This window comes from Pteropus medius, unplaced genomic scaffold (assembly GCF_902729225.1).
Source record: "Pteropus medius unplaced genomic scaffold, Ma_sr-lr_union100, whole genome shotgun sequence".
Classification (NCBI taxonomy): domain Eukaryota; kingdom Metazoa; phylum Chordata; class Mammalia; order Chiroptera; family Pteropodidae; genus Pteropus; species Pteropus medius.
Window position 1 is genome coordinate 29,363,159 of NW_024340849.1, and position 20,601 is coordinate 29,383,759.

Sequence of the window (20,601 nt, forward strand, 5' to 3'; positions counted from 1 at the left end):
TTTAGAAGAAATATCAATAATATATCAAAATATATTAAAATTTTCTCTTTTAATATATTTTCTGGCTTTAGCTACTGAAAGAGCCTGGGCACAGTGACATCTCCATCGCAGTAAACATTCCTGGTGCCCAAGTGCTGGTTTTAAAATTTTATTCTGCAATAAAAGGGCTATTTGAGAAACGGCCGATTCCAGGAGCGGGGGCAGGGACAGTGCAAGGCGGGCTGCAACACCTTGTGTCAAAAGGAAGGCTGTGCTCAAGGGTTAGTGTCAAAGGCTACAAGGGCCGCCAGCTCGATGGGGCGCCCAACTAGACACACTTGGGAGAGAGTGCACACCAAAAAGAATACAGGCAGCAGCGCACTGTAATGCATCGATTAAATAAAAGCCTAGTCCATACTATTGGGGGTGGGGCGGAAGGGAGGAATATAAAGATCTTTATAGAACACTGACAGTAGAAGAAATGTTAGAACTAGAAAAATCATATCTTTGCAACACTCAGAACTAGTTCAGGAAAGGTTCACTGATAGACTAAAATATTAAATGAGAGGTTTTTGGGAAATAAGAAATTCACATGTCTCAAGGTATTACCCTATAATTACTTACTATACAGGGAAAAGATAAACCTTTACATAACGGGGAGATCCGGGGATCAGCACCTTAACCAAATGATTCAAAAGCATCACTAATAAGGATATAAATTAAAAAAAAAAAACCCAGTGATTTCAGGTAAGACCTCACCTACATGGAGCTTGGCTCGTGATAGGCTCTCTCACTATCTAGAACATAGCACAGATATAGGAAATGGCCTCAGCAGCCAAAACAGAAGGTACAAGGTATATGCAATGAAGTTTATACACTTCACGGATTAAGAAATTCAGAGTTGTTACTGGGGCCCACCCATGCTCTTTTACTCTGAATGTGGTTCTGATTAGGTGGCAGCTCAGTCCGGTGTAGGTCCTCCTCCTGTGTGCTCCTACTGGCCCCATTCTTCACCAGAATGTCCCATACTCTGCTCCTCTACAAGGCTCTTGGAGGGCAAGGAGAATGTTACATTCCGCTTTGCAACACCAGTGCTTAGCACAATGCTTGGCTGAACATATATATGTTAAAGGAAAAAATGTTTAAATAAATACATGAACAAGCAAAGAAAACCTGAATGAACAATTCATTCAATTTTACATTTTTTTCTAACTTTACAGTTTATCGGTACCGACAGATTAGAAAGAAGAGGCCAGGGGTTATGAAGGCTAAGTGTGCTGACAGCAGTTACAAGTTTCAAACACTCTCCTAATTATAAAGTAGCAAACAGGAGGACTATAAAACTTAGACTTATATGTTTTAGGTGCCTGAAGTCATTAGTTTTAGATGCAAAGTCATATATATCCTTAAGAGGCACTGACAGCGTCATACTCTTAAAATATTTTAAAATGAAATTGATATTCAAAGGGTAACTCTTCAGTGACCCAGAAATCTCATCTCTGCAGAACTTTCCAAAGATTCTAGAGAGCTGACAGTCTGCTTTATTTGTGATCCTTCATCTCTGTAGAAGCCCATACGAAACACTCCCGGAACACTATGTCCATGTCCCATTGGCCAGGTTCTCTAATTAAAGGCCAAGCCAACAGGGAGAACAGCAGGAGAGGCAGGGTGAGGATATGCTGACCTGGCAAAGAGCCTTCTCCAAGGGCAGTCACCAGCCAGCCTGGCTGGTGAAGCAGCCTTTGAAAAATTAAGTTACTTCAGACCTTTTTATAAGCGATACGTCATACTTCAATTTAAAGAAAGTCTAACAGAAAGCAGATCAAAGACTGTCTGTGGTCAACCATGAGCCAGGTAGTGATCCCTGCTCTCTGGGAGCTGACGATCTCGTGGGAGTGACAGTCATCTATCTAAGAATCCCCAGGCATGGCCACATCCAGCATTCACAGTGTTCTAGACTACATGACCACAGAGTATGATTTGGGCTGTATTCCCTCTACCTAAAATACTCCTCCTCCTCTGAGTGACTAAGTCTACCATCCTCCAGGTCTTAGCTTGGATGTTAACTGCTCTGAGAAGCCACAGCATAGCACCCAACAGCTGTAATGGTACACAGTACTCGCCCCTTTATCCGATCCACGGTTTTGCTCGTTGCAGTTTCAACCTGTGGTCAACCGCTGACTGAGATATTACATGGAAAATTCAAGAAATGAACAATTCATAAGTTTGAAACTGCATAAGGACTGAGTAGCATGATGAAATCTTGTGCCATCCTGCTCTGTCCCACTGGGATTTCTACCATTCCTTTGTCCAGCATATTCACACTGTATATGCTGCCAGCTCGTTAGTCACTAAGTAGCCACCTTGGTTATCTGATCACTATCAAAGTATCACAGTGTTTGTGTTCAAGTAGCCCTTATTTTACTTAATAATGCCACACTCACATAACTTTATTACAGTATACTGTTATCACTGTCCTATTTTATTATTGTTGTTAATCTCTTACTGTGCCTGATTTAAAAATTAAACTATCTTAGGTCTGTATGTATAGGGAAAAAAACATAATATATATAAGATTCGGTATATCCACGGTTTCAGGCATCTGCTAGGGGTCTTGGAAGTATCCCCTGTGGATTTAAGGGACCGCTGTAGTTATTTAATGCCTACTTCTCCTGTTAGACAAACTCCACAAGGTAGCAGTGCATCTGTTTTGTTTACCACTTTATGTTCCCACACCAATCACAGTGGGTAAATTCAGTCAGTAAACGGTTAACTGAATAGGGAGGAGGAAGGTAGTTTGCGCCCGGGCTGTCCAAGTCTCTGCCAGGTTCACTGGTCTCCTCTGAAGGAGACAGCCCTGCAGAAGGGACTTCCCTGGGGAACATGTGACCCACCCCCCACTCCCACTCCAGGCAGTCCTCCTAAAGCAGGTCAGCAACTACGATGCGGCTGGGTATAATAACTGAGGAGGTTCATCAAACACACTCAATGTTCTTATACGTTCTGCGTTATCCAGTCTCATGTAAATTGTAAAAGAAAAACATGAAAGGAATAGAAGCTGACTGCTTGTAAAACAGGGCTACCACTAATTATATTTTCAGGACATCAACAAACGCAGCTGGAAAAAAACCTGAAATGTTCGGTACGAAGTAAAAGTAGAAAAGGTCGCGGCAAGCCAAAGCCCCGTGCAAGGCCAAGTTATCAGGGAAAGGAAACTATAAATAAGCGGAGGAAGCTGCCTGGGAGGGAAACAGAGCATGGGAGACACGCTCTATGTGGCTCATGGCAGAGGCCAGAACTGCTGCAGTTACTGACAGCAGTTACTGCTGTCCCGTTTCCAGCTGCGCATAGCTTCACAGGAAAACCTGATTTTTCTTGAGAAAACACATCCCTTGTTACTTAGATATACTTGTGGGGGTCTGTCTCCCCAAACTGTGGTTCAGTCTCAGCCTTAAAGTGGCATGTGTGTTTCACGGATAATGTGAAGGTCAGTTGGGGCTCAGAGCCCCAGGCCTTTCACCTTGGCACGCATGCCGGGAGTGTGTGGGTTAATCTGAGGTGAGAAAGATGAAGGCAATGAAATCAGGCTGGGCATCCTCTGGGGATGGTAGAGAGGCGGTTTGGTCCACACTGTAACCAGTACTTGCTACAGGAGGGAGGACAGAACAGCTTCTGTCTCGCCCTTGGCAGCCCCCTAACTGGGAGTGCAGTGCAGGCTGGAGAAAGGAAAGAATGGAAAACAAATCTGGGAATTTTAGTAATAGATCCATTAAGTAACTAGTATTTGAAATTTAAATATTAGGGGTTTTGAAAGTTTGATTAAGTTGTTTTGAAAGGAACATAATGGAAATAGATATCTGATGAATGATGATATGAGAGATTAGCACTAGTTAACTGTACTCTTATACCTTCTAATGAATAAATGCAAAGAGTACAACAGGAAAAGCAGGAAGTAGTTCTTAGTGTCTTTAGAAGTTTAGAGTTTTGAAAAAACATGCAATTAAGGGTTAAACTAAAACGCTTATTTTCAAAAGAATGCAAAGTGAGCTCTTCAAATCATCACAAAAGCTGTAATTTGATATGGAAGTAATTTACCTCTCATAGCTATCACCTGATTAACAGACAACAACGAATACCAAATACTAAAATTTATAAAAATGAAAATGAAATCATTTGTTCATTATGTTTAATGATTTCGTGGTTTACTTTTTAGAATAAATAATAGTAGACAATATCCTACAGTATATTACCCTCATTAGACAGTTAAGAACTATATATTTTTTGCTTTAAAAAGTCTTACTGTCTCCTTCAAAAAACCATTCTCTAAAGTGTACCCAGCTTTTGGGGGTGCCTAATATTCTTTTCCCACTTGCCTGGGTTGCTATAATAAGGATGTTATCAGAAAGCTGTACAGTTAGCAATGTCAGTAAATTTAACATTGATATGATACTTTATGTAAGCTACCATTTGTATTCCAATTTTGTGAACTGACTCAATAATGTCCTTGACAGCATGCAATCCTGGTGTTGGACAGTGGGGTCTTCAACAGCTGCCTTCCTGCTTCCTAGAATGCCCCCAAGTCCACTGGTGATCGCACTCTGCCTTCCCATGACTCCTGGCTCATTGATACTTATGTGAAAAACATTTACATAATGGCTTTCAAAGAGTATCTACTCTGGTTATAATACAAATACAGATTTTTTTCTTGCAGCTATCAAACATTTCAATTTTTTTCAAGCTGCATTTGATGATGTCCTGAAAACATAATTAGCGGTAGCACTGTTTTACGAGAATCATTTTCCCTCAAGCTTTTCTCTCCCTCCCTAATTTTGCCTTTCAAAATAAAAAGGAGTTACAGAAGCAGAGGAAAATAGACATAAATTCTGTACAAGTCCCTATAATTCCCTGACTTTACCCACTAGATATGGACATAATTTATAATGCTAGTCTTTGAGCAGTTGGTTCTTAATGCCTTAAAGATTTGGGGTATAAATATGATTCTAAGACATTTTAACCATACTTGTAAAAAACAAAGAGTGGCATGATTCATTGCCTTAGTGAAGCCAGAGCATCACTGTATCTAATGTCAATAATTAGTAGCTTGTGTAAAGTCTATGGAAAATGCTACATTTTGGGCATATGAGGCCCAATGAATTCAGAATGATGTAGCAAATAAAAGCACTGTACTTGGCTTATCCTTCATGGCCAGGGCTCTGATGGAATTTAGAAATTCTTCTCACATAATCTGCTGTATTCTGTGTGCCAAAATCATAAACAGAAGAGCTAAAAATATGACGTTAATGCTGTTGACAAGAACCACAGAGACATTAAAAACATGTGCATGCACACACGCACATGCGCGCACGCACACACATACACACGTTCAGGAAGCAACCACTCTTCTGATCATCCCCTGCTTTGAAAGAATATTCCCTTCACCCTTGGGCCTCACTCAGTTAAAAACCCTGCTGAGGTGGGGCGTGGGCAAAATGGGTGAAAGGTAGTCAAAGGTACAAACTTCCAGTTATAAAATGAATGTCCTGGGATGTATTGTACAGCATGGTGACTACAGTTAATGTTACTGTATTGTATATTTGACAGTTGCAAAGAGAGATCTTAAAAGTTCTCATCACAAGAAAAAACTGTTTAACTATGTGTGGTTAGATCCACACCAGACACGTGGCAGGGGGTGTCACCCTGGCTCAGAAGGCTCATTCCTCCCAGAGCTATACACCTAAAATATGTTTGTATGTCAATTATAGCTCAATAAAAACAAATCAAAATCCCACAGAACAACTGAAATGTGGCAGAAGATACATCTCATCTACTTTGATTAGTTGTTTGTGGATGGATCTGACATTACTTCCTTGTCCCCTTTACGCTGGCAAATAGATTTTTTTAACTGAGATAATGAGCTCTGTTAAATAAGTAAGGCCAGTGCTGGGGGAAAGAGAAGGGGGCTGGACTGATGAGAAGAGAGAATTCCCGCAGAAAGAGGGTCTTCTAAGTGACTACACTGACACGAGAGCTATCACACTGCAATATGACATCTCCCACACAATTCTTATTACTGCAAGTTCAAGATCCAATCCTTTCCATCAAAAGTGCCTCCATTCTTTTACTGTGTATACTCTATAATCTGCTCTGAGGGCAAAAAAAAAAAAAAAATGCCTTGGTGGCCCGAGTTCAGCCCAAATGGAACTTTTAACAGGGTTCTAGGATGCCCTGATTCATGAGACCATTAAGAGGTTAGTTCTTTTATTCTAAAATTAGTAGTTTGTAGCCCTTAGGGTTCTGTCCAGCTAGTGCAGCCAGTGGCAAAGTCTGGATCTTCCTTTTTTGCTACTTCAGTGTCGGCTCATAAAAGTAGGCAGGCTCCTCTTTCGAGCAGCTTGGGGCACTCTGTACAGCCAAGCATGAAGCATATTAATCTTGTGGGAAGGAAGACCTGGAATGAAGTTGGGTATCCTTCACCTTGCCCCTAGGAAGGCAGTGGTTTAGGTAGGGGACCTGCAGCTAGGTGGCCTTCATAGGAATCCTGGCTCTGCTACCTGCTGGGTGGTGTGATTTCTGCTGCTACCTGGATTTTCTTATGTTTTAGATAGGAATAGCAGTGCCCACTTCCCAGAGTTGAGACAAATAGATGAACAGACAAAAAGCTCTTACATAAGAGCTTGGCACATAGTAAGTGCTCAATAAATATTAGCTTACATTATTGTTACTCAGCAAATGAGACCAGACTCAACTAATGGTGAAAACGTACACAGGTTTCCCATTCCTAAACACCAGCAATGTAAAAACCTGCTGAAATAAGGAAATGAGACTCATTTAAAGAAAATCTTTACAAAAATTTATTAATAACCTATTGATGGGCCCTCACTCTTAACCACTGCCTCCTTAGGGTCAAAGTGAAGGATACACAACTCCACACCAGGTCTTCCTCCCACAAGGTTTGCCCCATTCCATGTACTATCTTGAAAATGAGTCTGCTGTAGCTCAAGTCTCTATGCTTCTTCTAAAATCACTCTGATTCATTCCCTCATACAGCACATACTTACTGAACCCCTGCTGTATACCTTGCAAGCTACAGGCGATTGGAGAAAACAATGAATGAAACACAGAATGTGCCTGTCCTTGTGGAATTTGTTCTAATGGGGGACATTAAATAATAAGAAATAATGTAATTCATTAGTAAGTGGCCTAGTAAACTAGAAGGTAAATGCTGTGGAAGAGAGAAGAGTAGGCAGGGGTAAGGCGTGCCGGCTGGGGGGTGGGTAGGCGGCAGTTTTAAACAGAATGTCAGGGAAGGCCTGAGTGCCCACCATGGGTCTTCTCCAGTCTCACTTCTTCACTCAGACCCATAGGACTTCCAGGGGCCACATGCAGCCCAAGGCCACTCGGAGAGACAGGGTCAGGAACATTAAGTTCTCTTGGTAGGAGTCCAGCACAGATGCAAGGAGCAAGATCTACACCAGACGCGTGGCGGGGGGTGTCACCCTGGCTCAGAAGGCTCATTCCTCCCAGAAGCCAACATCTCTTGCAACAACTCCATAGCTACAACTTCCAGGATCTCCACGAGGGACAAGCCAGTTGCAGGAGTAACCCTTACCTCTTCAAAGCCTCGCTGAGAAAGATCTGAGCAAACACCTGAGGGAGGTGAGGAAGCTGGCCTTCTGGACAGCAAGAGCAGAGTGTTCCAAGCAGGGGAGAGGCCTAGTGCCAGTGCGAAGGCCCTGCCTTGCCTGTTCGGGAATCAGGCCGGAGGCTGGGCAGAGCGAGCATGGGCACTGCAGAAGGACAGAAGGTTTGAGAGGTACTGGAGGAGGCAGGTCAAGTCGGACCACACAGGCTACTGTCAGGAAGTTGGCTTTCATTCTGAGGGAAACAGGAAATTGAGCAGAGGAGTGACAGGACCTGACTTCGGTTTTAAAAGGCTCACTCTGCTGCTGTGCGCAGAACAGACTGTAGGGAGGGTGAGGACAGATGCGCAACGGCCAGTTGGGAAGCTATTGCAGTTATTCCCCTGGGGATAAGTAGTGAATACTGAAGATGAGTTCTGTTTTGTTGTTGGCAAAGCATATGCAATGCTATAGTTTAGAAAACCCTATTGTATACCCTACAGAGCAGGCACCAAAAGTCTAGCCATTCTACACAAGCTACATTTTGTAACATTAACAGCAACAAAGACATTCTGTCATCCATAGCATCAGTTACTGATCCTAAGGAGAGTGCTGAAGGAAAAGCAGGCAGTGACGAGAGCGATGAGTCAGCTGGTGTCCCACCCAATCCACTGCTCAAGGGTTATAACAGTATGATAACTGCTCTGCCTGGGAGGGCAAGGCAGTGAGCTACGCTGGAAGTCAGGGGCCTAGCGAGGGTGCAGCTGCTGCTGCACTGAGAGCTAGTGGTGCCTGAGGGCGCCCCTTCCTGACCAGCGTCACAAAGCCTGCCCCTGCCATGGGCACGGGGGCCTGACTCCACTGAGCACGGCCAGCCAGTGTGAGCATTCACACACTGAGTTACTTCTGCCCTGGTTACTGTCCCTGCTAGAGATGATGTGCGTATTTTTAGCCATCATGTGATTCTCCAGTATTTTCCAAGCTCTGCTTGAGTCACTCTGGTTTCAGAGAATTTTTCTTACGGGAAAAAAAAATGCAGGAAAGAACTCTTCATCTTTAAATGGCTCAAGTATTAAAAATTCTAACTTTTAAATAGTTATTTGAACATGGTATATATATCTTTCAATAAACTTCTGACTTTTCATATGTCCCATGTCTTGTTAGAAAACTGAGTGTGTCTGAAACATATTAGGTGCCGACTAATCACCACCTTAGTTCAAAATTCCTGTTTTTAAATTGTTCTCAGAGCAATTGTTCTCTCTAGGAATGGTGAGGATCCCCCACCCCCATGGAAACGATATGCACCAGCAGAATCCCAACAATAATTCAGGCGTGTACCCCCTTGTCTGTTTACTGTAGCAATGAAGAAAGCTGGTGATTGAATGAACCCAACAAACTGAGCCAGCCCAATGATAATAAAGACAGGGAGATATAACCACGACAGTGGCAGTAGTGGGTGCCACTCCTAGCATAAGCAGTCATTCAGGCAAAGAGCTTATAAGCTTTGATGGCCATTTTGGGGGAACACAAGTACTTAATTACTTTACGATGTTCAGTCAAAGTCCCTATTGACTTACCACTGGCAAGCCTAGTGCTTTAGGTTGTTTTTCTGATGGTGTAAGTCTGTTGTCTCCCATTAACACTCTCTTACCCAGACTCCCCTGCAAAGAGAGACCTGGTCTGAGGCCACAGAGCAGTTTGGACCTCAGGCAAGTGAGAACCAGAGCAAAGCTCCACTGGAATCATCCACTCTACCCTACTCGAATTGGCGCCTGCTTCAGAGTTCTCTGCTTCCACCAACCAACCACCAAGCCAGAAATTTGTTTATTAATCATTTATCCTAAGCTTCCACTCTCCTTTACTTCTCATATCCAACCATCATCATGTTCTGTTGATTGTATCTCCTTAAAGTCTCTAAAATCCCACATGGCCACGATCTTTGTTTAGGCCACCCTCCTCTCCCACATGGTTTGCTGCAACAGCTTCTTAGCTAGTCCTCTGGATTATAACTGTACCCCTGCATGTGTTCAGTGCACCAGAGAACAGACCTGTGCTTAACACCTTTCAATGACTTCCCGTAGTCCCTCCATTTTAAAGTGTCAACCTCTGTGACTGACAGATCCAACGTGTCCCCACACACATATAATGATCTCTACCTCCTGGTGCTCCCATATTTGTGTGGTCCCCTCCCCAAGTGTGTGGGTGGGATCTGTGACTTGCTTTCAACCAACAGAATATGACCAAGGTGATGGGATGGCACATCTATAATTACGGTACTATAAATATAACTGTTTTGCTTGGCCTTGAAGAAGCACCCGTGAAGTAAGCGCCCATGCTGGTAAAACGCACATAGCAAGGAACTGCAGGCAGCCTCTAGAAACAGAGAGCAGCTGCCAGTAAGAAACGGAAGCCTCAATCCTGCAGCCTCAAGAAAACTGCCAACAACCCAAGGAAGCTTTCCCTAGGTGAGCCCCTGATTAGACCGCAGCTCCAGCAGATACCTGGATTGCATCCCGGTGAGAAAATAGCTAAGCTGTGCCTGGACTTTAGAAGCTGTCGACAATACATCTGTGATGTTTTTAAGCTGCTAAATTTGTAGTAATTGTTTTTGCAGCAACAGAACATGAATACAACCTCTTAACCCGTTATACGAGGGCCCTGCTCACCTCTGCAGCCTCTCTTACCATTGTTCGTACAGAACAAAATGCACTCCACTGAACACAGCACATTCTCTCCAGACTTCAGCACTCTGTTCTTTCTTCTTGCAGTGCTCTTTTCCGTACCCTTTGCCTGGCTAACTTCTCCTCATTCTTTATGTCTTGGTCAAACCTCATTTTTTCCCAAGAAACCTTTCTAGAATACACAAGACCAACTCAGGTGGTCTTCCTACACACCCGGACAGCCCTCACCTCACTTTACTGTTATTGTCTAATTTATTTTTGGGTTTCCTCACTAGGCTGTAACTTCTCTGAATCACCATGTTTCTATAAAACCTGACTGTGCCTTAAAAACATTTATTGAAAGACTAAATGAATGAGAATTCAAGTAAAGCTCTCACAAAAAGGGTAAGGAATCTAATAAATAGGAATTATTTAAGAAATACTTTCTGAGCTCCTGTAGTGTGCCATGCTATTTTGTAAGCTACAGTATAAGCAGCTCCTCAGGTGATGGAGATGATTGGTTAGAACTTTAAAAATGGCCATGTGTTGGCTAAAGTACTACATTTCCCTCGATCCAAATGGACACCACGGTGATTCAATTTAAATAAATTCAATAAATACTAAACAGGAAACGTCTATGTATCAGACAATGGGGAAACAATGACTGAACAAGACAGAATTGGTTAATAGTTCAGTTCGCCCAATTCATAGGGAGTCTAGACAATTCTTCAAGTGAAAACTTTTCTATTCCCACCCAGCATACCAAGTGACAAGAAAGTCACTAATAATAAAGAAAAATAGGTTCACTGGTGATCTGTGATATTCTGCTTATGGAAACAGAATCCATGCTAAGTCACTGCCTTTTGAGGCTTGACAAGTTTTATTGTGAGGCTGAGAAGCCAAGCACCAAATTATTGTACCTACGGAAAGAGAAAAAAATCTTTCATCAGAACAACACGTGGGATTCAGCTAATTAATATTTCAATATATAAAAGAATGACTCAGTGCTGGTTATGAAAGGACCCAATACTGTTTAAACAAGGGCAAGAATGGTTTGCTTCCCAGGTGCAGGTGGGACAACAGTGAAGGCCACCGACCCTCTTCCGCAAAGTCCTGTGTGAGGGGACAGAGTAAGGCATGCTTAAATACGTGCCAGTTTTGTCAGAGGGGCTTATTCTTCACTTTGAAATTACCCAGACCATCTACTCAGAGAATTATTTTAGTTGAAGGATTAGGAAATTGGAGATTAGTAACCCTGCTAACCTAGGGCTCGGTATTCTGGGCTTTATACACATTTCGGCTCTGGAGCTGATAAGAGGCCTGGTACCAGTGGCTTTCTTTACAGTTCCTGCATTTATGAATGTGGATAAAACAAAGTAACTCTCACCCGAGAGCCTGCTGCAAGGATGAATGGGAATGTTTTTGAACTCTTAAAAATTATTACTATTAAAAAAAAAATAAATGCTATCCAAATAGAACAGCATGTGTTCTGTTTTAAGCCTTTATACACTGCAGAGGCTTTTATGTCCTCTATACACTATGCAATTTGAATTTTGTTTGTGAAAGTTTACTGTGGTTCAGTATAGTGTGGGGAGGAGATAAGAACGTAAAACAAGAGCATTTCCGTGATATTTGAGAGAGGCAATCTAATACAACGGTTAAGAATAGAGTTCGAAAGAGTATGAACTCTGGAATCACAGGTCAAGCTTCAAATCTTGTGTCCCCTACTTCTAAGGTGTGACCCTGGCAAGTTACTGAACCTCTTTGTGCCTCAGTTTCCTCAACTCTAAAATAGGGGTAATGATACTATCTACCATTTAGGACTGCTGTGAGGCTAAACTGCAGTAGTACATATTAGTGCTCAGAACAATAGCTGGCACTTAGTATGTTCTCAGTTAATACTTGCTAACTCCCTCTATATTTGATGAGTCCTACATTTTAAATGTTTTCCTTAACGTTCATGAAAAATTCTATTCATACTAGATTTAAAGAGTTATACGGTCATAGCACCATAACAGTTTTTAGGTTTTGCTCTCTTAAGCTTTAAAAACATCCTCGTTTTAAAGAAAACTATGACATACTTCATTTTAAAAAGGCAAAATCATTAAAAATTAGAAATTGAATTAGTAAATAATTTGTCAAGGACGCTGTCTCAATAAGCAAATGAATGAAGATGGAAATGAAAAATGCAGGGCTCGTCCACAGACATCGCCAGCAGAGTCCTAGCTGAAGCCTCTGAATTCTCCATGACTTGTTGCTCCTGTCTGTGCCCAATATTCCAGACTCATAGATATTCAGCATCCTGGGAAGGCGGAGCACTTCTCATATTTCATGCTGTGGTTTTTTTTATTATTAAAAGTAGAGACATGCAGCTTTAATTATTCTTTAAGGAGGAAACTATCCCAATATCTAGCAATGTATCCTATATGTCTTACATATGGTAGATGTGTAACCGGAGGAACAAAACCACCGACATCCCTCTCCTTCCAGGAATCAGGGGATGTCCTCTAAGAATTTAATTGGGCCATTGTAGGTGGTTTTCTCCATTTTTTGCAGTTCTAAATGTAGCTAAGAGAGCAGCCATTAACTGGTGTATGCACCTTAGCAATGAGGTGATTGCTTAATAAAAACAGGCCAAAGGGATGCAATGTGGATATAGGGCAGGAATTGGGTAGAAGATACATACCACTGTTCACATAATAATGAGAAGTGCTAACATCTATTTGAAAAGAAGTCTTACTAACTCTGGGACTGATAAGAAAAATGTATCTCTTTCTGGTTTTGAGTTGATACTGCATGATCTCTTAAAATTAACGTTTGGTCCTTGAAGAACTAAGTAGGTATGAGGATAGTGCAGGATGTGGTTAGGTGGCTGGGGACTGTGAAATAGCAGTATCAAGCAGGTACACACTGGGAAGTTGTAAGAATAAATAGGCATGACTCATCTTGATAGGGCGACCATGAAGGGACAAGGGTGCCTGTGCCTACCCAACAGGGCTCTAGGAAGTCAGATGACATTATGGACCATACTATTCTAAAGAGAAGATATGGGAAAATGCATTTCTTAGAATAATGACTTTGGCGTGAGACCAATATTTGTGTTTAAAGAGTAGAGTTTCTTGAAAAGCGAATGAAAACTTGCATCTTGACAATAACAAGGAAAAGGAAGTCCTGAATAAAGACACAGGCCTGCAGCCAAGATTAGGGCCCCTTGAGTGGAATTTAACTTCTTTCATACTTTTTACTTGGACCCTAATTGAGTTAAGTGCCTGTTAAATCATAAACGTCAACACTCTTATGAGCAATATAACAAAATCCAGTCTCCACAACATGACATCACAATGTCTGGGATACAATCCAAAATTACTCAACATATGAAGCGCCAAGAAAAAGTGATATCCTCTCAAAGGAAAAGATAATCAACAGATGACAACTGTGAGATGGTCAGAATGGTAGAATTAGCAGACAATTTTAAAGCAGCTATCATAACTATGTTCAGTGAAGTAAAGTATGCTCATAATAAATGAAAAGTCTGGCAATCTCAGCAGAGAAAAAAATGGAAATTTTATAACTGAAAAAAATGCAATAGTTGAAGTTTTAAAAAAAAGCTCAATAGTAGCATGGAGATGATGGAGGAAAAAGAAGGTAAACTTGAAGATATATTAATAGATGTATTAATCTAAAGAAGAGAGAGAATACTGGAAAAGTACCTCAGGGGATTATGGGATAATTTCAAAAGCTCTAACATATGGATAAATGGAGTCCCAGAAGGATAAAATAGAGAGAATGGAGGTGAAGAAATATTTGAAAAGATAATGGCTGAAAACCTCCTAAATATGGTAAGAGACATAAACTACAGATTTAAGAAGTTTAATAAACTCCAACACAAGATAAATTTGAAGAGAACCATGATTAGGCATATCATAGCCACTCTATTGAAAACCAAAGATAAAGAGGGAACCTTGACTGCTCCCAGAGAAAAACAATATATTACATACAGGGGAAGAATGATTAGAATGAACACACACTTCTTATTTTTGGAGGCCACAGACAGTGGAATAACATTTTCAAAGTGCTTAAAGAAAGAAAGAAAAGATCATCTTGAATTCTTAATCTGGGGAAATATTCTTTAAGAATGAAGGTGAAATAAAGATATTTACAGAAAAAAAAAACCCTCAAAGAATTTGTTGCCATTGAACCTGCTCTACAAGAAATGCTAAACAATATTCTTCAGTTTGAAGACAAATGAAGCCAGCAGGGAACTCAGGTGTTCAGGAATGAATAAAGAACACTGGAAATGATAAAAATATGAAAAACCATTTTTTCTCTTACTTTCTGTAAAAAATACATATGACTGTTTAAAGCAGCACTGCCTAATAGAAACATAATGTAAACCATGGAATTTAAAATTTTCTAGTAGCGACATGAAAATTTTTTTTTAAAAGACATTAACTTTAATATATGCAAAATATACACAAAGCATATTTTCTACATAAAATCAATATAAAAATTATTAATGTTTTATGTTCTTTTTTCACACTAAGTCTTCTAAAGTCAACATACATTATATATACAGCACATTTCAATGTAGAATAAGCACATTTCAAGTGCTCGAGAGCCATTGTATTGGACAGTATCAGTTTAAAATAAAAGTTTTAACATTTTCTTGTGGAGTTTATAATTTATGTAGATGTAATACATATGCCAACTATAACAAAGGATGGGGGAATGGCTGCCAGGGTCCTACATTTTATACGAAGCAATATGTTAATTCTAAGTACACTGTGAAAAGTTAAAAAATATATTGTAATCCTTGCAGCAACCACTAAAAAAATTACTGCAAAGAGGTATAGTTAAAAAGGCAACAGATAAATTAACATGGAATGCTAAAAATATTTTTAAATTCAAAAGACAACAGGAAAGGAAAAACAAACAAAAAGAAGGGATAAGCAGAAGACAAATGATAATATGGTTGATCTAAATCCAATCAAATCAATAATTATGCTAAGTTGTAATGGACTAGATACTCCAATGTTCAGAGATTATCAGAATGAATAAAAATGCAAGACTCAATTATATGCTGTGTATAAGAGACATACTTGAAATATAAAGACAAAGATAGGTGAAAATTTAACCTATCATGGAAAAGATATGCCAGGCAAACAGTGAGCATAAGAAAGCTGGAGTGGCTATATTAAATCAGATAAAATAAATTTCAAGACAAAGAGTATTATCAATGATAAAGAGAAATACATCATCAAATACAAAGGTCATTTCATCAAGATGACATAATAATTACAAATACATATAAACCTAATAACAGAGCCCTAAATACAGGAAATGAAAATTGAGAGAATTACGGGAGAAACAGACAATTCCACAATCAATGCTAATACCCTTTTCGTAGCAACTGTCAGAACTAAACAACAAAAAAATTAGTAAAAACATAGAGGACATGAATGACACTATCCATTACCTAGATCTAATTGAAATTTCTAAAACACTATACAACCAACAACTGCAGAATACAAATTATTTTCAAGAACATGTAGTACATTGACCAAGATAGACCATATTCTGGGTCATAAAAATCAAGATCAGAACAAGGATAAAAACCACTATAAACTGCAACACTTCACTGCCTCTCCTAAGAAACAAAACAATCGTTTTTGGGGAAGTAAAAGAAATACTTCTCTCCCCATAGCAGGTGACAAGCGATACTTACTTTAATTACAGGTGCTCAACAAATGTGCACACTGCTCAACAAATAAATCAATAAACAGTCACTTCATTAAGATTGTATGAACAGCCTCAGAGTACCTCAAATTAAAGATAATCGAGAGAGAGAGTATTCACACATTCAATATAGTTTTTGAAAAACACTGTTAGGGTTATTTAAATTTACATTTAGGGATTTAATTATGATTGTTCAAATACTTTATTATATTCCTTTGATTGCCTTTTTTATAATCATTTTTCTAGTATTTCTATTAATTTAATTTTAAATCTAGAACACTGAAGTCTCTAAGGAAAAGAGAACGCTTAGACTCAATTTCCATAGCAACTCTAAATTCATCACACTATATTTGTATATGGGAGTTTAATTTAAATACATCAATATATGTGAATTCGTAATGTATCTAAGCTGTGGTTGCTATAGGAACTGCAACTTCAAATTTCCTTTAAGTTTAGTAAGTGCTCACACATAAAAAACGATCCCCACCAACGGCTATCTCGAATTGCAGATAGGGCTCATAGCAATAAATTTACAAACATCATGACTCATGATGATATATGCACTTAATAGATATCTATTATTATGAAAATGTGTATTATTAATACACACTCCTTGTTCGTAGATCAAAAGCAAATCAAGATACAATTCTTCAAAATGTAGAGAAGACTTGCCAGGCAGCCACCCACCCTTACGTGACAGCCTCTGCTTATGGTGAAGCCTGCACATTCTCACAAAAAAGGAATGCACCAAATATGTGGAGTGCATCCATTTTATTCACAAGCAAACAATTTTTTTTCTTGCCAGACAGTCCTTTCTTAATTATCAACATGTGGATAATCCATTCCATGGTCAGTTTTCCCACTCTAACATGGTCCCTTTGCCACAAGATGCTCTGGAGCTTCTACTTACTCCTCTTAATGTATTATTGTCTGGACATGCAAGTTAATTTTAATATTAGTCTAAGGAAATATTTGGGAAGAGAAAAATCACAGCAAAATGAATCCAGTATTCCAAAGCTAAAGTGAAAAAAACAATTAAAGACTATCTTGTTTCCTGTTTTCAATTATACCAGCCATTGCTTATTTCCACTAATGCAGATGAAGAAATAACTAAGCCTAGAGATGGGAACAGAAATTACCCCTGAATGCTACTGACCCGGCATCACTGTGAAATAATTGTGATATAGAGATGTGAACTTCCCAGACAGCTGACCCTCATCTCATCAAACACTTTCATTTCTCTTCAATTTTGGATGGACAAAGTCAGACTTGGTATGAAGAGGATGGCCTTGAATACTTTCAGAGCAGAGGAAGGGAGGATCGTTTAGAGGGCGTAAGGAAGTTCATGGGGGAGATGATTATAATAGAAAATTAAACAGAAGCTTAAGAATTAGAAGGGAACTCGAGGATATTGATGAGCGCATGCTGGTGTCATACAGACTGTGAGGGCTACTGAGCAGCATGGAGCTATTAAATTCTGTAATAAAAGTCTCAGGCATTTGGGCTGTTTAGTAAGGTTTTGGTTAAGTTTTTTGGCTCTTCTTTTACTGATGCTTATACTTTCTATTGCTATCAGTGTACTCCTTGCTCCAAAATATAATGTACTTTATCCCCATGTTTGTTATAATTATGTTTAAATTAAGAAAAGCAAAGAGATTCTGGATAGTATCCTAGGAACTCTCACACGTAAAGTATATGAATTTATAGCACAGGTTTTACAACACCTATTCTGACACTTAGAAGACATTCTGGCTTGCATTTTCTTGACTGTATTCCCAAGAGTTGGATATATATAACCTCTAGAAAAATGAGGTCTTACTGTACTTAAAGAAGCCTTTCTCCCATTATAACGTTTAAAACAATGTTCTGCATGCTTTGTATACTTGCTGTAATTTTTTCCACATTGTAGTTTGTCTACTCCACTAATGTCCAAGAGTTAGAACATATTTTTTATAAAAAGGTATGACTGGTTTGACTTCTGAAAATATCCTTTCTCCCTGATTAAGGCCAATTAGGTAAACATGGTCAAGGTACTGGAAACAAACATCTCAGGAATTACTACCTTCCGGAACATTAAAAACTAAATTTATTATCTGTTGACCTTACTGTGTTTTCTGAGCTTTGTCACCCGAGAGGTTTAAGATCTAGAAAAAATACGTTCCTCTTTCAGGTTCTTGGACATTCTTCCTATCAAAATGGCACAAATTTCTCCATGGCTTTTGTGAAAGACAGATGAGGGAACTCCTAGAAAACGAGGCCAAGGCAGCGTAATGACAGTTCTGTTGGAGGGAGTGGAAGGGTTGGTGCCAATTTAAGGACACATTATGATTGTGGAAGAAAAATATTCTGAGGCCTGTCCAATTTCACTATTAAAAACCTGAAAAAGTGGCAGCTGAGTTTTAAGATGAATCTCTACATCATTAACAGCTATAGAAAAGGAATCTTAGGATGAGAAATACTAGACATCCTTGGTTTTCTCACTTTCTTGTCCTCCCACTCCCATCTGCCTGCCAAGTCCCCAACTCTGGGGATTTTCTCTTTCCTAGCTCCTAGACTAATAAACGTTTCTAACAAAAGTTGAAGGCCAATTTGAATCATCATAAATTTTTGTTCCCCAAACTCCTTGTGGCTTAATTTTTACCCAACCTCTCTCCAGTGCTTCTGTTCTGAAAAGGTAAATATTCCCTCTCCTCTATACACCTCTTCCAATGCCATTATCCTCATTTTTCCCTTCCAGCTTCAGGGTCATGCACCACCAATTTCCCCACCTTTTTCCTATTATGTATTATTCCTTCTCCATGGACCTTTCTCTCATCTTACAAACCTACTTGTTGTGCTTTGTCCTAAAAGCAAACAAAAACAGATCAAGGACAATACCATTCTCCTTCCAATCTTACTTCCTAAAGCTACTGTCAGCTTTTTTCCAACATCAACAAAACGTTTTTATTTTTCTCAACGTTCCTGACACGTATGGTGAAGGAGGAATCTATTATTACCAAATCACTTTCACACTTGTCATGTCATGTCCTTGTTAAGTCACTGCAATATAGGTGTATACACTCCGCATTTTAACAGACCAATTCTCTGAAGGATTATTAATCACCTCCTAGGAGTCAGATTTCTTTGGCCTATTTTCAAGCCTCATTCTATTTGATCTCTACATAATTAATATTCAGCACCGTTGGTGATTCCTCGCTCTAGAAGTTTCCTACTGTTTGTTCTCTGATGCTGAGCTTTCCTGGTTTTTCCCTGATGTTCATTTTTTTCTCTGCTTCCTCTTTGTCCTCTTGCTCCTTAATTGCATATATTCTCAAAGATCTGTACTTAGTTCATTTTACATAAGTTCATTCACACTATGGCTTCAAAGTTGGATTTTTATGCTGTCTCCATTTCCTTCCTCCAATTCCTCAACCCACTCCTGATCCCATCATTCCAGTGAGTGACCCCCAGAATGAGGACTCCAACAGACTCTCCCAGTCCTCCTTTTACTTGACTCCTTGGCAGATTTAGATGCCGTTGACCATTCTGCTCCCTTCCGCTTCCCTGACATGTCATTCCCTCATTTTCTTCCATCTTTCTGGCATCTTCCTTGCTCCTATGTAAGCCCTGCCTTTTCTACCCAAATATTAGTGTTCAGAGTTCCTCCAGGCCCTCTCTCTCCCCTTCTCGCTCAGGACTCATTTCCAGCTTCAATTACATGGGTATATGGAAGACCCACAATGTCTACTTCTAGCCTACATTTCTTTGAATTCTGAACATGTGCGTGCATTGTTTAATATTAGTATTGTCATAACCATTTCTATCCATTCTGATTGGAGGTTGGGCATAAATAAGGAATTTGTATTATTTACAAATTAAGGTTGCTGATTTAACAAGTGTGAACACTGGTTTTCGGGATAGAAACAAAGGGTTTCTGAGGATTTCATTTTTTTAACTGTCCAGTACCACAACTGCTATTTATAATAGTGACCTTAATTTTATAAGAACACATTCTATTTGGTGAAGTCTGTTTTTTGTTTTTTGTTTTATGGCAAAGATGTTCATAGTATATTTTAGAAAGGTTTTTATCTACAAAAGTTTAGACGACTCTAAAGTTCTAGGTATTTATCCTCTATGACTTCACTTTTGGACAAAGCTGAATAAATGAAGTCTTACTGAATATCATCACATAAAAATTGGCACTGCCTCTTGTAAGAGAGATAATATAGATTTCATGAATTTCCTTCAAAGGTTTATAGATGATGATCCACACGTAAATGCATTCTTTACTGCCATCAATTAAGCAGTAAGAATATTTTAGTCGAAATCTAAACATACTTTAAATTTCTCAGAAAAAAAAATACAAGGAAAATGAAATATACCCTTGAAGTATTATTTTAACATATAGCTTCAGTGACTTAAAGTGAATAGCTCTGTTTTTTTAAACAGTTAAATCATGATTGTTAGACTTATTATAGAAAGGTCATTGCTAGGAAGATAAATGTGGTCAAACAATAAAAATCATCCAGAGGCATTAAAATGCTGACTGCTGGGAAGAATCGATTAAGCACAGGAAGGCCTGAGTCATTTTCTGAAATGAAAGTGACTCTGATTTCACTGTTACAATA

The 20,601-nt window shown here is 39.4% G+C and overlaps 1 protein-coding gene and 1 long non-coding RNA gene across 8 annotated transcripts in view; both read right to left on the reverse strand.

The window, feature by feature from the left end:
• Positions 1 to 20,601, reverse strand: part of MAPRE2 (microtubule associated protein RP/EB family member 2) — a 129,217-nt gene that overhangs the window by 8,902 nt on the left and 99,714 nt on the right. The gene's annotated exons all lie outside the window — the stretch shown is intronic.
• Positions 46 to 20,594, reverse strand: LOC120586773 (uncharacterized). The gene is made up of 2 exons (XR_005648796.1): positions 10,283 to 20,594; positions 46 to 9,259 (listed from the first exon to the last, which is right to left on the reverse strand). It is a non-coding gene; the product is annotated as an uncharacterized LOC120586773 (long non-coding RNA).